The 11,125-nt window shown below is 39.3% G+C and overlaps 1 protein-coding gene across 17 annotated transcripts in view; it reads left to right on the forward strand.

The window, feature by feature from the left end:
• Positions 1 to 11,125, forward strand: part of SGIP1 (SH3GL interacting endocytic adaptor 1) — a 207,306-nt gene that overhangs the window by 26,399 nt on the left and 169,782 nt on the right. The gene's annotated exons all lie outside the window — the stretch shown is intronic.

Here is an 11,125-nt window from a genome sequence, read left to right on the forward strand (position 1 = left end):
CTGCTTCTTCCTCTCTCTCTGCCTGCCTCTCTGCCTACTTGTGATCTCTGTCAAATAAATAAATAAAATCTTTAAAAAAAAAAAAAAGCTTGCCACACACACCAATAAATTTGTCAGGACGGAGAACTTTACTAATCTATAGAAGACCTTAGATTTTATGGATTGGTGATTCAGTTTCAAATACTTAATACTTTTTGGATGATTCTATCATTATGAGCTGCTGCCTCAGATTATAGACCTATTGTCATGTTAGTTTGTCCACTAAAGTGTGAGCTCCATTAGGAAGGGGAATGTCTCTTTTCTAAATTCGTATCCAAGACACTAGCAGTGTCTCTGGCATATGGTACGTTTGAATCAAGAAATGAATACATGATATTTAGAATGAATGGTTTTCTCACAATCTTACTCCCCATGAACCAATTTGGACCTATTCCAATGATAATTTCTTATTGTTGTAAAAAGTTTTCTGAAAGTAGAGACAACTGCATCGATTTCTCTTCTGCTCATTTTTATTCTGAGAGCAGGGCTGGCTTCACTGGTACAGTTGAGCAAATCTTAGATGGGTACGGCCCTTGATGTAGTGCCCAACTATTGCCTTCTTAAAATTCTTAATAATTCTTGGGGCGCCTGGGTGGCTCAAGGGGTTAAAGCCTCTGCCTTCGGCTCAGGTCATGATCCCAGGGTCCTGGGATCGAGCCCCACATTGGGCTCCCTGCTCAGCAGTGAGCCTGCTTCCCTTCCTCTCTCTCTGCCTGCTTCTCTGCCTACTTGTGATCTCTCTCTGTCAAATAAATAAATGAAATCTTAAAAAAAATTCTTAATAATTCTTGAGTTAGGGACCCTGTATTTTCACTTTGTACCAAGCCCTACAAATTTTGTACCAGATTCTTCCCAAGTACCCGATACAGTGTGTGCCATATTGGCTGCTGTGGTTTGGCTATTCTTCCAATTCAGCTTTTCTTGCCCAAAGTTGAATTCACAAGTAATGGCTGTGTTTGTGAAATGTGGCTCCAGTTCTTTAATAAAAGCCCCCTACAGCAGGTATCAGTACAGGGAGAAGCATCCCTTTTCCCCTGGGCATCAAGGGAATTGTGCTAGAATTCTCCAAGCAGGCATTGTGATTTTGGTTTCAAAGAGTCAAAAAGAAAAATCTTTAGAGAAGGGGAAAAGGAGAAGAGCTAGCACATGTGAATGGCTTTCAGACCCTTCCCTCCAGCTAGAAACAAGGGAAAGGAGAGGGAAGCGAGCCTTGAAGGCTTGAAAGCTCCTCAGAAAATACCTGGGAAACCCTATTTCTGGGTCCCTTTCTCCTGCCTTTTTTCCGGGACTCAAGCATCCTCGGATGATGCTTCTCCAACTGAATGTGTAGAGGAAACACCGAACAGTCTTGTTAAAATGCATGTTCTGATGAAGTAGTCAGGGTTGGGGCTTGAGATTCTGCCTTTCAAGTAACCTCACAGGTAAGGCTGACGCCTGCTGGTCTATGAACCACACTGGGCAGCAGGCTGACAGGTTTGCTGTTGTTCAGGTGTTGGGAGAATCCTGAACTTCTGTTTTATCTTGGCTTAGGGGAGCTACCACCTTTCCCTAAAAGCAGTCTGGCTTTCCTTATGTGCCCCATACATGTAGTGACACATGTGTGTCACATAAAATGACATATGCACGTTATGACAGAGCACAGGGCCTCAAATAAGAGCAAAGCCTAACTCCAACCACCTTAAACAATGAGGAGATTTATTACCTCACAACTGAAAGGGGAGATGGAACCAAAAACAGGCACTATGAGCAGTAGAGTCCATGACTCTAGAGTATCATGGAAGATCTAGGCTTTCTTCTGTCTGTTGTGCAATCCTTAGCACACAAAATGCCCCTGTCTGTCACAGGCATTACCTTGAGATAAAACAGTGTCCAGGGGCAGAAAGGAGCTGTCTTCAGTGTTTCTTTTTAGAACCCAGATCCATTTCCCAGAAGCCCCCAGGATATTGTCTAACATTTTGTACCACAGGTCTGTATCCATACAGGTCTATTCTGGATTCAGTGATTTAGCCAAGGGAGAGAGATGACAATGATTGGCTTAACCTAATCAGCATTATCAGAGTCCACTTGCTGGAGACCAGGAGGAGGGGGTTAGCGCCCTTTGAAACATATGTATATACAGAGTAGATCTCTGCAAAAAAAAAGCCCAGGTTATGTTAGAAAGTAGAAATGCTACTGTGGAGAGAAGGAATGGGTCCTGGGTTTGCAACCAGTCTAGTGTCTACTCACACAAACACCCCAATAAAACGCCTTCCTTCCAGAAGGGCAATAAACAATCTCGCCACAGATCTGCAACCACCATCTGGAGCCCCAAACCCTCTCTTTTCCTTCACTGGAGTACTTGTTTGCAAAGCTGCCACATAAAAAGTTTGGTTTGATTTTAGAAAAATAATTTTGACTGCTGGATTTTAGTGGGTAGCTGATCCCAATGCTTAATTATAACACAGGACAGGAACAAGTGTGTGACCGTGAAAGTAGTACTAGATTGGTTTTGTTGTATACTAAACGTTTTTTGGGTCCACCCTCATATTCATGAGTTCCGTTAGTTCCATTATTAAGGTCGTCTCTATGTCTCATACACCTAAACAAACAGAGGGAACTCTGAAGTTCAATGCTCTCTTGATACAGGTGTTGAGATCTCACGGTTATACCAGCTTTGTCCAGCACAGCTTCTTCTCTCATAGCTTAGACACAGGATGAATGCTACAGAAAGCAATTAAAAAGCAACCACACTTCTTGAAAACATTCTTGGAAGACCTAGTGAACTACCAAAAACTACTTTTTTTTTTTTTTTTGGAAGTATGCTAAGTCTGTCAGAATGGATAAAATCAACAACAGAAGACACAGCAAGTGTTGGCGAAGATATGGGGGAAGGGGAGCCCTCATGCCCTGTTGGTGGGAATGCAAACTGGTGCAGCCACTCTGGAGAACAGTTTGGAGGTTTTTCAAAAAGTTAAAAGTAGAACTACTCTATGATTCAGCAATTACACTACTAGGTGTTTATCCAAAGGATACCAAAGTATAGATTCAAAGGGGTACATGTACCCCTATGCTTATAGCAGCATTATCAATAGTCAAACTATGGAGAAAGTCCAAATGTTGATCAATGAATGAATGGCAAAGAAGATGTGTATGTCTCTGTGTGTGTGTGTGTGTGTGTATAAATATGGAATTATTTATAAATATATAATGGAATACTACTCAGTCATCAAAAAGAATGAAATCTTGCCATTTGCAGTGACATGGATGGAGCCAGAGTGTATTATCCTAAATTAAATAATTCAGTCAGAGAAAGACAAATACTATATAAGGTCACTCATATGTGGAACTTAAGACAGAAACCATGAACATGGGAGAAAGCAAAAAAGGAGAGAAGGAAACAAGCTAGAAGAGACTTTTAACGATAGAGAAGTGGGTGGGGGGTGGTTAGATGGGTGATGGGCATTAAAGAGGGCACTTGTTACGATGAACACTGGGTGTTGTATGTGAGTGATGAACCACTAAATTCTACTCCTGAAACCAATATCACACTGTGTGTTAACTAAGTAGGATTTAAATTAAAAATCTGTTAAAAGTATGTTAGGAGAATTTGTTTCTTGTTATAAATTGCCATAGTTAGAAAATGCATTGAGTGAAGAAGCTTCTGTCCTCATTTATTAATGAATGCCACTACTTTTAAAAAAAAAAAAAAAAGGCAGAGCAACATGGTGGGTAAAAACACAGCTTATAAAACCCAGTTGCTTGAGTTTATGCCTTAGTTTTTTATTAAATGTAGCTGTGTGACCTGAGGCAAGTTAGGTAACCTCTTTGTGTTTCATGTTCTTCATCTGGGACATGAGGCTAAGAAAAGCATCCCTCTTTTGCTTGTCATGTACATAAAATATACATAAATAAAGGAGTGCTCATATAAAGTGGGCCTTCTGTAAGTATTAACACATTTACATGTTTTCATATGCCTTCCATGAGACAAGTCCTGTATTACGCTTTGTCACTAATCCTCCAAAAGAGATTATGCAGTATTGCAAATACAAGTAGCTAATAATAGCTAACATTAATTGAGGACTTCCTACATACCAGGCACTCTTTGGGGTAGGTACAAAGTAGGCATCATCTCACTGAAGCCTCACAATTACCTACAGAAATGCGATTTTTCTCATTTTCCAGATGAGGAAACTGAAGCACAGAGATCAATCAGAAACGATGTGCTGACCCTTTTTAGATGTGGAACACTTAGCCCCAGGGCAGGGCAAAAGAGCATCATTAGAAAAAAGAGAGAGGTGGATTCCTCTACAAAATGAACTTAGACAAATCTGAAGTATTTAGGAATTTCCCTGGGGGGGGGGGGGCATGGAAAGGAGGGGAGTAAGCAAGGAGTGAGGGACTGATGGAAATAAAGAGAATCGCCAGGTGGAAGGTTCTCGGTAACAATCATGACATGTGACTTTTAAGAATAGAAACACTTAAAAAATTCAGTTTTAAGTGACCTACTTTCCTGTAATGTAACCCTTTCTTGGTTATTCCCTATTCGTTGTTGTTAAAATCTATTACCCAGTCCTCTTTAATATGTGATATTTATGGGCGATTGAAAAAAAAGGCACTGTTCTGAAACATCCACATAAAGTACAAAGAAATATAAAAATCAGCCATGGAAAGAAAAACAGCATCAAGAACTCAGTGTAAATAGACTGTCTGAATAAGATATGTCTAGGAAGAACCTAACCCTCCCAGTAAACTTCGGAGGCACCAAGAGGAGGCTCAGTGGGCGTATGACGCTCTATGGGGTTGGGGTTTGAGGCATTTCTCTTCAATCCTGAGAGGTGATACACAGGCCAGAGGTCGCAGGGCTGTTCATTTGGCTGACACATTATTTGGAGGAACACAGTGTGTTAGAGCAAGAAGGGACTTCAATAACACATATCTAGTCCAGAATCATCTTTTAACAGATTTGGAAACCAAGACCAGCCGGGAAAGTGACTTGCTCAATTCCGAACAAGGAGAGCCATAGAAAAGACCACAACCAGATCCTCTGACTACAAGCCCGGAGGGCAGTTCATGCTGTCCCTGTTTCTTTCACACGAGATGGTTCTGTGCTTTGAGGATGCTTTGGGAAATTCCTAGTGATTTAGAGCTCTCCAGTGGGCCCACTGGCTTAGCATCTGGGAAATTCTGAATCCCTTCGGATGGAATGTTTTGTTTACTTCCTCCCCACAGTGTTAGAGGGGAGAAAGGGTTCTTTTTTTCCCTCCAGCTAATTTGCTGAAAACAGTAAATCATTTCCCAGTTCATCTGGTCTCACTTGCAACCGATGCCTTTCTGTGGCCATCTATGCTAGTTTCAGAGAAGGACTATGATTTGAAGTATATTTTCAGAAGTTAGCCAAGAGAAGGAAGAAAGTCTGTCCAGTAACTTCTCTTAACTAACCTTTGGCTAGTAGCAAATCGTAACATCAAGCTCCCACGTAAGGCCATCAATACTTCCTGGGATGGAAGAGCACTTGGAGATTGTTGAACCAGGACCATTAACAGTCGTCTCCTTCAAAAAAGAAGAAAAAATCTACTTCAGTGAGTCAAAAGCTCTTTTTTAAGCCAAGGGAAAGCCAACACCCAGTAAATAAAAATCAATAAAACTGGAGCCTCCCGGATTTAAGTTAGGGACCAAAAACACTCAATCTCCTTCTTCCCCGGGAGTCTCAGTCCCTGAGACAGGTCCCTTAAAAAGCAAATAGGCAACTACTAAGCTTATCCACTTTATTCAGTCTATCAGTAGTGACAGTCAGGTTTCAGAGTGACCCTCCCAGGGTCCTGTGGTTAATGAATGGCATGTCTGAACTTGAACTTGGGCCTCTTCAATCTCAGTTCTTAGACTCCCTGTATCTCACTTACGTGGTAAATGCATTTGATCTCTTTCAGAGAGTGAAGGGGTGAGATGGGCAGTATGTCTCTGTGTCCAGCAACTAGGGGAAAATTCAGTGCCTCGAAGTCCGAGGAAGCTGGGGTTTGATCTGACTAATCTAAACTAAGGCACGTAACCATGCAAAAGAGACGCAAAGATTCTATAGTGAAATTCTTGGGAGACTTGAGATTTCTGTGTCATCTGACATTTCCTTTTTACATTGGTCCTAATATGATCCAAAGATGCCCCATAGTCCTGAGGAAATGACACATGTAGGAAATCAGTCCACTGGTTATTCTTTCTGTAAAAATGTGGTGGTGGGCGATGTGCACCAGGCCATGCAAGGAGAAGAGAATTGACTTTTACTGAGTGCCCACAGACAGTCACACCATCTGCTAGCTGTGGGACCTTAGGCCAGTTGCCTCGTCTAGCTACTTCAGTCACCTCCCTCACAAGGAAAGAATGAGAGGGAAATGAGACATGACACATAAATCCCTTGGCATATGACCTGGTAGAGTAAGCATGCAGTAGTAATGACTACTCCTACTCCTACTACCATAATTATGATGAAGAAGAGGGGAAGGAGAGAGAGAAGAAAGAGGAGGAGAAGAAGAGGAAGAAGAGAAGGAAGGAGGAGGGGAAAGAGAAAGCAAAGAAACAGACTTAACAGTAACAGTCCTTATAATAATTCTGTGGGGTTTATAGTTACCAAAGTCCTCATTTTCCAAAATGAAGAAACTGAGATATGGAAAGGTTAAATGCCTTGCACCCAAATTACACAATTAGGAAAGGACAGAAAATGTGACAGGAAACCAGGACCACCTGACTCCAATGCCCATTTGCTTTCTTCCACAACAGCCTCTGATAAATTTCTCTATGGGTTTAATTTCAGGGGGGAAAGGTTTTTTTTTTTTTTTTTTTTTCCAAAGATTTTATTTATTTATTTGACAGAGAGAGAGATCACAAATAGGTAGAGAGACAGACAGAGAGAGAGAGATGAGGAAAAGCAGGCTCCCTGCTGAGCAGAGTTCCCAATGCGGGACTCAATCCCAGGCCCCTGGGATCATGACCTGAGCTGAAGGCAGAGGCTTAACCCACTAAGCCACCCAGGCGCCCCTGGGTGGGGGGAGGGGGAGAGGTTTCGCCACTGCATAACTACCGACATGTAATAAGTTGTCCCCCTTCTCAGAACCAAATTTCTGGCCCAAGTATAAATATCTCATTAACTCCAAAAAATTTTATTCTTTCCTTTTATTTACAAGGACTCTTGTTTTCTGTGGCCTGGTTTTTATTTACATTTAAACATTGTAGCATATTTCCTTTGAGTAGATCTTTCCAAAAACTGTCTAGGTTATCAGAAACAAGTGGAAATTCAAACTTATGAATTTGAGGGTTGAATTAAGTTGTAGGGGGAGTAGAGAGGATACACCTAGGTTTCAAGAAACTTGCAATTTAATGGAGGAAAATAAAATATATGCATGAAAATGACAAGTGGTAAATAAACTCCAAGTGTGGAGGTATGAGCCGAAAAAACAAGAGAGTTCTGGAAAGGGAGAGATTTCTAAAATTGGGGTTACAGTAGGAAGGACTTTCTGAAATTTGGGCTTAGAGTTCTAGAAAACAACGTGTGTCACAGTGAAATCCAAAAGCTGGAAGGCTCTCATCCCTCTAAGAAAGTCACATAAATCATTTGCTTCCTGATTTATTTACCTCCCCTATGCTAGTCTCTGCGTGGCTGTCAGGCAGTGAGTATAATAGGAATGGTCTTTGCTCCTGTGGAATTTAAAATCTAGTTTGTCAGGAAAAACTTTATTAATTCTGCCATTTTGTGCTTCTAGGAGGAAGCAAAGAGCAAGAGGTGCCAAAAAAGAATAGTCTAGTCTGAATTTTAAGTATTCATCTCCTTTCCATTTGCCAGCTCATTTTATTAAAAAGCAAATCTTATTCAAGTAAACTATTATGGTTTTGGTTAGGTTCAACACAGACCACTCATTACTCTGAGTGAAAGATGTATTCATTCTAATGTCTTCCTTTTATTAGGGGGAAATTTACCATTCAGCTAGAATATATTGAAATTTAAACCAGTAACTATGTAAATCTTATTATTGGAAGGGCACACGGGTGATTTCTCTGATGGTAAGCGACACACCTCAGCACACTCTGCTAGCTACTTTGCTCTTTGAATCATGGAATCTTTTTAACATCAGTATGAATAATAAGCAAGTGCTGTCCTTTAGGGCCATCAGCTTTCCTAGGAGATGATTCTTACTCCATTCATCATTTTTATTTCAGAAACATTTGGGATGACAACTGATAATTTGGAAAGAGGAACTTTTATATTTTACTGCAAAATCATTTCTTTTAGCCAGCAAAAAAAAAATAAATTAAATTAATAATAAAAATAAAGGTACACTTTTTCTAGGGGAAGAATTCTTTCATTCTTCATTTTTGGAAGAATGCATTTCCCAGTGTGCAGAATGATCTAGTCCAGTGGAAGAACACCAGGATGAGGAAGAGGAGAACAGAGTTTTGGCCTAACCACACCCCTCAGTGGGTTTCAGTTTTTTATTATGAAGTGGAGATAGTAATGACAACAGGATAACTGCGAAAGCATAGTACAAACCAGAGCATGTTTTAGTGTTTTTACCATCCTACAATGTGTTTTCCCCATTTAGAGTAGCAGTATCCAAAATTTCCTTTGGGATCTAGCCATTCCTCTACATGGAGAGTGCATATGGTACAGACCTAGCCAATCAGAAAATAAAATAACCCCAGTGATTAGATCAGGAATAGGACAATTATCCAAACTGGTTGAATCAGAATGCAAAAACAGTAATGACAGAGGACATACTTGTCTTGTTCCTGATCTTAGTGGGAAAGCTTTGAGTATCTCATCAATAAGTCTGATGTTAGCGCTAGGGATTTTGTGTAGGTGTTCTTCATCAAGTTGAAGTTTCCCTCTGCTCTTAGTTTGCTGAGAGTTTTATCATCAATGGCTATGGGCTTTTGTCAAATACTTTTCTTCATCTACTTCCATGATCATGTGATATTTCTTTTTTACCTGTTGATGTGATTACATTGTTTTTTTTTAATGCTGAACCAACTTTGCATGCCTGGGGTAAATCAGACTTCATTGTGGTATTTAGTTCTATATATATGTTGTGGGATTCAACTTGTTAATATATTATGAAGGATTGTTGCATCTGTATTCATGAGAGAGATTGGTCTTTAGTTTTCTTTTCATGTAATGTCTTTGGTTTTGGTAACAGTGTAATGCTGGCCTTGTAGACTGAGTTAGGAAATATTCCCCCAACTTCTTTCTTCTGGAAGAAATTGTACAGAATTGATATAACTTCTTCTGTAAAGGTTTAGGAGAATTCACCAGTGAACACATCTGAACCCAATGCTGTTTTGAAAGGCATTTTTCCAACTTCTTTAATAGAGACAGGGATTTTCAGATTTTGTATTTATTTTTGTGCAAATTTGGATAGATTATGCCTTTTAAAGAATTGGTAAATTTCATATAGATTATCCAATTACTTGGTCCAATATTCCTTTACTATTCTTTGAATGTAATGGGATCTGTGGCAATGTCCCTGCTTTCATTTTTTATATTTGTTATTTTGTATCATCACCTCTTTTTCTCTTAGTTAACCTGGCTAAAGTTTTATTAATTTTATGGATTTTTTTTTTTAAATATTCTGGTTTTGAAAATTTGTAATTAGTTTTAATGTTCCTGATTTTACCATGTGAAATGCTACCCAGGTGACTGTCTGAATTCTCACATTATTACCATCCTGGGAATTTTCTAAAAATTCTGTATTATTTGAGGCTAAAAAAAAAATTAAAAGTTCATCCCTACATTCCCATAATCCAGATATATATTCCAAGGAATACATTTATATTTATTTTGGTATTTCTTTATGTCCCTGGGCTAATCCAGATATATATTCCAAGGAATACATTTATATTTATTTAGGTATTTCTTTATGTCCCTGGGCTATATAATTTGAAATATACAGTGTCAAACATTTTCCTGTGGTACAAATGATAAATAGAGAAATATCCTGAAGGAAAGTCAAATTTGATGGATGTTTCAAATTTTCTCCCCTGCTATTAGTAGTGGTGTAATTAGTCTTCTGTTTTTGAAGCTTATGCACCACCTCTCCACCCTTCTATTCACCCATCCATTCATACATGCGTTAACAAGTATTTATCGAATACCTACTGCAGGCCAAGCACCATGATTGATAAGCATTAAGGGTTCAGTATCAGGCAACATACATATGTTTGCTGTCACAGAGTTTATATTATTTTGTCCTCACCACTGTTCACATGCTCCAACTCTTATCTCCCATTTAAACTTGGAGTGTATTTCCAATCTTCCAATAATTCTACTCCAGAATTATTTCTTGAATATGACATTTCCTTTGTTTATCTATTGTTCCTGACTTAGATCACTTTCACTTCTTTGCTCCTGTAGTGCTATGATGCCTGATTTGCCTGCTACCAAAGTGCTTTCACCTTAGCCCATCCTTCACACAGTACTGGTAAAGTCATCTTGGAAACAAATCTGGTCATCAATCTGAGCATTCCTGTGAGTGCAGCAACCAGATATTAAGTGCTTCTCAAAGGGATGCAATCTAAAGTATAGAATACAACTTATGAAGTATTCTTGTCTTAAAAATAGAAGCTGAATCCTTAGGCACTTAAGAGTAAACTACCCATGGTAGAAAACAGGAAAAATGTAAGAAAAGTTAAATTATCAACAAAGAAGCAAACAATAAATGCAATATGTGGGACAGGTGCCAGGAAATTATACTAAATTTCTTTTTTTTTTAATTTTATTTATTTATTTGAGAGAGAGAGAGAAAGTGAGAGAAAGCATGAAAGGGGAGAAGGTCAGAGGGAGAAGCAGACTCCTTGCAGAGCTGGAAGCCTGATGTGGGATTCGATCCCAGGACTCCAGGATCATGACCTGAGCTGAAGGCAGTGGCATAACCAACTGAGCAACCCAGGTGCCCCCCAAATTTCTTTAGTAAGTCAATAGTATGGGAATAAAAGAGAGAGAGATGAAAAAAAGAAGAAATAATATTATTCTTCTGAAGCTGTTTCAAAAAAATAGAAACAGGAGGAAAGCTTCCAAACTCATTCTATGAGGCCATCATTACCTTGATCCCAAAACCAAGCAAAAAAC

Source organism: Mustela nigripes, chromosome 14, assembly GCF_022355385.1.
Source record: "Mustela nigripes isolate SB6536 chromosome 14, MUSNIG.SB6536, whole genome shotgun sequence".
Taxonomy (NCBI): domain Eukaryota; kingdom Metazoa; phylum Chordata; class Mammalia; order Carnivora; family Mustelidae; genus Mustela; species Mustela nigripes.